Here is a 5,807-nt window from a genome sequence, read left to right on the forward strand (position 1 = left end):
TGTTTGGTGTCTCCATGTGTCACTTGTAGTTCAATCCCTTATTTGGCCCCATTTTTGCATAAATTGATAGCCCTCTTTGCTTCTGTTTTTGGACCTTGGTCCGAACTTAAAGTGGCCTTATTTTGGCCTATAATTCATGTTCCATTCACACTTTTTTTCTGTTTGGTGATTATTTTGTATACTTCGTGTTTTAGCACCTTTTGAGCCTCATTTTGCATCATATTTTTAGCATGTTTGTATACTGATTTTGAGGCTGCCATATACTGTAAATGTTCATATTTTTGGTCCATCTTCAGTGTTGTAGAAGGAAATTTTTCAGTTTGGGTTTAGCTTATACCACTTGCTTCATTACCCCTCTTTTGGCCCCTATTCTTGTATGCTATTTTTCCCCTACCTGTGCTTGCTGTTTGGCCATGTTTATAACTGTGAAATTGCATCTCTTGGGACTTTCTAGCTTCTGTCTTTGCATTGCATGTCCATATTGTGCATGTTTAGCATGGCTATAGGCCATTTCGGATGCCTTTTGTTGCGTTTCGGGACATTTCCTTGCATTTCATGTCATTTCGCTTCATTTCGGGACTGTTTTCCCTCATATTTTGTTTCTGAAATTCCATTGGCATGCTTGCATGTCATTTCCATATCATTTCATCACATTTTACCATTGCCTCGGTTTGCGTGCCCGTGTGCACGCATTTCGAGGCACTCCATTTTTATCCGCCGGCATCCCATGTGAGTGTGGCTGAGGCTCACTCATGTTGGTATAAGCCCATTTGTCATTTCCATATCATTTCATCACATTTTACCATTGCCTCGGTTTGCGTGCCCGTGTGCACGCATTTCGAGGCACTCCATTTTTATCCGCCGGCATCCCATGTGAGTGTGGCTGAGGCTCACTCATGTTGGTATAAGCCCATTTGTCATTTCCATATCATTTCATCACATTTTACCATTGTCTCGGTTTGCATGCCCGTGTGCACGCATTTCGAGGCACTCCATTTTTATCCGCCGGCATCCCATGTGAGTGTGGCTGAGGCTCACTCATGTTGGTATAAGCCCATTTGTCATTTTCATATCATTTCATTGCATTTTACCATTGTCTCGGTTTGCGTGCCCGTGTGCACGCATTTCGAGGCACTCCATTTTTATCCGCCGGCATCCCATGTGAGTGTGGCCGAGGCTCACTCATGTTGGTATAAGCCCATTTGTCATTTCCATATCATTTCATTGCATTTTACCATTGCCTCGGTTTGCGTGCCCGTGTGCACGCATTTCGAGGCACTCCATTTTTATCTGCCGGCATCCCATGTGAGTGTGGCTGAGGCTCAGTCATGTTGGTATAAGCCCATTTGTCATTTCCATATCATTTCATTGCATTTTACCATTGCCTCGGTTTGCGTGCCCGTGTGCACACATTTCGAGGCACTCCATTTTTATCCGCCGGCATCCCATGTGAGTGTGGCTGAGGCTCACTCATCGCACACACATCATCGCCTCGGTTTGCGTGCCCGCGTGCACGTATTTCGAGACACACATCATCGCCTCGGTTTGCGTGCCCGCGTGCACGTATTTCGAGACCCACATCATCGCCTCGGTTTGCGTGCCCGTGTGCACGTATTTCGAGACACACATCATCGCATCGGTTTACGTTCCTGCGTGCACGTATTTCGAGACACACATCATCGCCTCGGTTTGCGTGCCCGCGTGCACGTATTTCGAGACACACATCATCACCTCTGTTTGCGTGCCCGCGTGCACGTATTTCGAGACACACATCATCGCCTCGGTTTGCGTGCCCGCGTGCACGCATTTCGAGATACATATCATCGCCTCGGTTTGTGTGCCCGCGTGCACGCATTTCGAGACATGCCGTTTCCTCGGTTTTGCGTGCCTGCGTGCACACATTTTGAGGTACCTCTTTTTCATAGCATTCTGTCATTTTCTCGGTTTACGTGCCCGTGTGCACGCATTTCGAGGCATCTCATTTTTATAGCGTTGTGTATGTTAGGATTGCATCTTAGTTGCATTTCATGCATATCATGCATATTGCATCGTGCTCGGAATAGGAGTTAGCCCGGGCACGGGAAACGAGGTACATTTCGTACTCCGAGTGACGGAATGTGTCTCAATTCCCCAGTCACCGACACTCCGGATTATCCATGATGGAGTTAGGTTTTAGCTGTAGTTTCATGTGCATTCATCCTATATTGAGTTGTGCATTTCGACTCCTCGGCCATCATGCCGCGGTATGCGTGATTGGTGGCACGAGGATCGAGACATGCATATATTTGTGCAAATACATTGCTATGCCCCTTTCCTGCTCTCTGTTGCAGCAAAATCAGGAATCAACGACTTTTTGGGACTTGGCACGCATTTCAAGGACAGGTGTAAACAGAGGCTAATTGGGGCATTCCGGTGGATTTCCGCGCAAGACAACCCGGACATGCATCATCCATCAGAAGCAAGGCGGTCCCGGGCTTGCACGCTAGTTTTATTTGCTTTCTTAGTTAATTCTTTAATTAATTAGGATTTTGTAATATTTTGGACTGTAACATTCTTTTATTCGGGACTGTAATATTTGGACTGTATATTTATTCGGACCCTCCGAGTGAGGGCACAACTGTAATAAGTGTGCGTGTGTGTGTTGTATGTCTTCCAACCCCACGTCTTTCTCCGTTTTATTTATCTGCTTATGATGGTTAGATTAGGGCATATTTAAATTAGCATACGGTATGACAGCATGTTTGCATCATTCATCTGTTTTGCATGCACTGGGCTCGGCGCACCATACTAACTGCATCGTACTTTCAATTCCAAATTGAATACATGGTAGTTGTAACATTTCGTATACCATCTTAGGATAGCCGAGCCTGCTATAGTTGCATTTTGCATGTGTTGCATTAGGCATTTCTGTATACTTAGGATCATGCATGATTTCTAATACAGTTTTTGTTTTGGCTTGGAGTACCCGGTAAGTTTTATGCTTTAGCATCCTTGCATGCGTGTGAGTGTTTCCATGAATAGCATGCTTACCATGAGGCTATGTGCTTACATGATATAACTGCCTGAATGCCTGTGGGTGAAGGTTGGGTTATCTGAATTGGAATAAATCATCAATTGTTTCAAGCCTACCTGCGGGTAGCAAACCATTTTCAAAAACAAACATGAAATGTTTTGTTCCAATTCGGGCGACCCGGTCTATACTTGTATGCTGTGCGCATCACATAGTAACCTAGGCTAATAACCGGTATAAGAACTCACAATGTTTTCAAAAATTGATATCATGGTTAGTAGAAGCCGGTCTATGACCGGGCGAGCGGGGGTGCTCACGAAGTGACCTTCCCCAATCGTACCCAAGTTCCCGAGCCGAGGCAACTTTGGTGATGACGGATACGTGGCCTTTTGGCACCGAGTCAGGGTTTCCTAAATTTCCCAAAATAAAATATTTAGGTGGCGACTCTGTATCTGGCAAAGCAGTCCATGTTTGGCACTTCTTTCAAAAAATCAGTTTTCCTAAAATGATTTGCCGGATTTGGACTCTTTGGTTCAGACTTAGAACCGTGACTACGAAAAGTCGAGTCCGAGCTGTAGCGAGGTCTCCCGCGGGCTTGTTACAGGCCCTTGAACATATGGCACGAGGCCCTTGAACATATGGCACGAGGCCCTTGAACATATACTTGAAACTTGTGGCACACGGCCCTTGAAAATGGCATATAGCCCTTGTAAATGCTTTTCTTTACATATAACATTAACATATCTTAAACATGCATAAGAGCATTACATGCTTGAGACATTAACATGATTGCATAACATAACATAAGTACTACTACTCACAGTGTTGAGATGGCGTGTTGCTTTCTTCTGGAATGTGCCCTGCACACAAGTAATACATTAGTCTCTCTTTTTTATAAAGCATTTCCTGAGTCTTACACCTTGCATGCTTACAACCACTTTAAAATCATCTGAAAAACATTCTAAAAATACCAGAGAAACAAGCACTCAAAGCTGAACAAACATTTAATTTTTCCTGAAAATGAGTCCTCCGCTCGAGCGTAACTTTGGCCGCTCGAGCGGACTGTAAGTTGCACAAAACTGCTGAGAGGTGGTTTTTCCCGCTCGAACGGGCTTTCCTACGCTCGAGCGGACCAAGCGAATTTTCTGAAATTCTGGACCTTCATTCGAGTCCCAACCAGGTATTCATTCCATTTTTACATGCAACCCAAGGTTAGGTTAATGCAATATACTCACCTAACTTCACTATAACATGAATTCTACCTTGAGTATCATAAATTAAGCAAGATTAGGAGCTTTAAAAAGTCATCTCCCTCTCTAATTCCACTCTTGAATTCAAGTTCTTTCATATCTTTGAAACATAACACATGATATATACATAATTCCATGAAGTGATGATAGAAAACCATAGATTGAAGTATACTTTCATACCACACCCAAATCTAGATGCCTAAGCAACCAAGTAAGAGAAACCCTCATCATTCATGCATGAATTAGACATGAATCAAACATACACATCAATACAAACTCTAAGTGGCCATAGCAAGAAGGATTTGAGCTTACCTTGAATTCAATCCTACACCTTTAACAATTTTGCCAAGCTTCCTTGTGGAATCCCTTCTCCCCCGATTTCTCCTCTTTTCCCCCAAAAATGGTATTCACGTTTGTTTGTTTTTGATCAAGGCTCCTAAAGGCTTAGATATATATATATATATATATATATATATATATATATATAAGTAAAGCATAAGTAAGGCATATAAGACAAAAATGGATCGTTTAATCATTCCAAAATTAAAATTTCACAAACATGCCTAATATTATCTAAAAATTATGCTGATTACGGATATATAATCAATTTCAGCTAATTAAGCTGTTAAGGCTTCCAATTTCTAATTCAAACGCGTTGATGGTGACAGATAGTTTCCTTGTGAGACAGATAGACATTCATAGACATGGATTTCACTTCCTTAATCATAATTTTTCACGGAACTACACAGTAAGCATTTAAGAAATCATGTACGAGGGTCGGGTTATTACACGGAAGATCTCGGGCACACAGCTCATTTTTGGGCACACAGCTCATTTCGGGCACTCAGCTCATTTCGGGCACATGGCTCATTTCAGGGCACACAACTCATTTTGGGCACGCAGCTCATTCTGAACACACAGTTCATTCCGGGCACACAGCTCATTTCGGGCACACAGCTCATTTTTCGGGCAATTTCAGCTAATTAAGCTGTTAAGGCTTCCAATTTCTAATTCAAACGCGTTGATGGTGACAGATAGTTTCCTTGTGAGACAGATAGACATTCATAGACATGGATTTCACTTCCTTAATCATAATTTTTCACGGAACTACACAGTAAGCATTTAAGAAATCATGTACGAGGGTCGGGTTATTACACGGAAGATCTCGGGCACACAGCTCATTTTTGGGCACACAGCTCATTTCGGGCACTCAGCTCATTTCGGGCACATGGCTCATTTCAGGGCACACAACTCATTTTGGGCACGCAGCTCATTCTGAACACACAGTTCATTCCGGGCACACAGCTCATTTCGGGCACACAGCTCATTTTTCGGGCACACGGCTTATTTTTCGAGGGCACATAGCTCATTTGGGGCACATAGCTCATTTGGGGCACATGGCTCATTCTGAACACACTGTTCATTTTGCAGTATTTTGCTCAATCTGAACTCACAGCTCATAACATGGCATTCTGCTCAATCCGAACACACGGTTCACAACACAGTATTCTTTAATTTGAACACACTGCTCAATCTGAACACACGGC

Source organism: Camellia sinensis, chromosome 11, assembly GCF_055761805.1.
Source record: "Camellia sinensis isolate YWXY chromosome 11, ASM5576180v1, whole genome shotgun sequence".
NCBI classification, from domain to species: domain Eukaryota; kingdom Viridiplantae; phylum Streptophyta; class Magnoliopsida; order Ericales; family Theaceae; genus Camellia; species Camellia sinensis.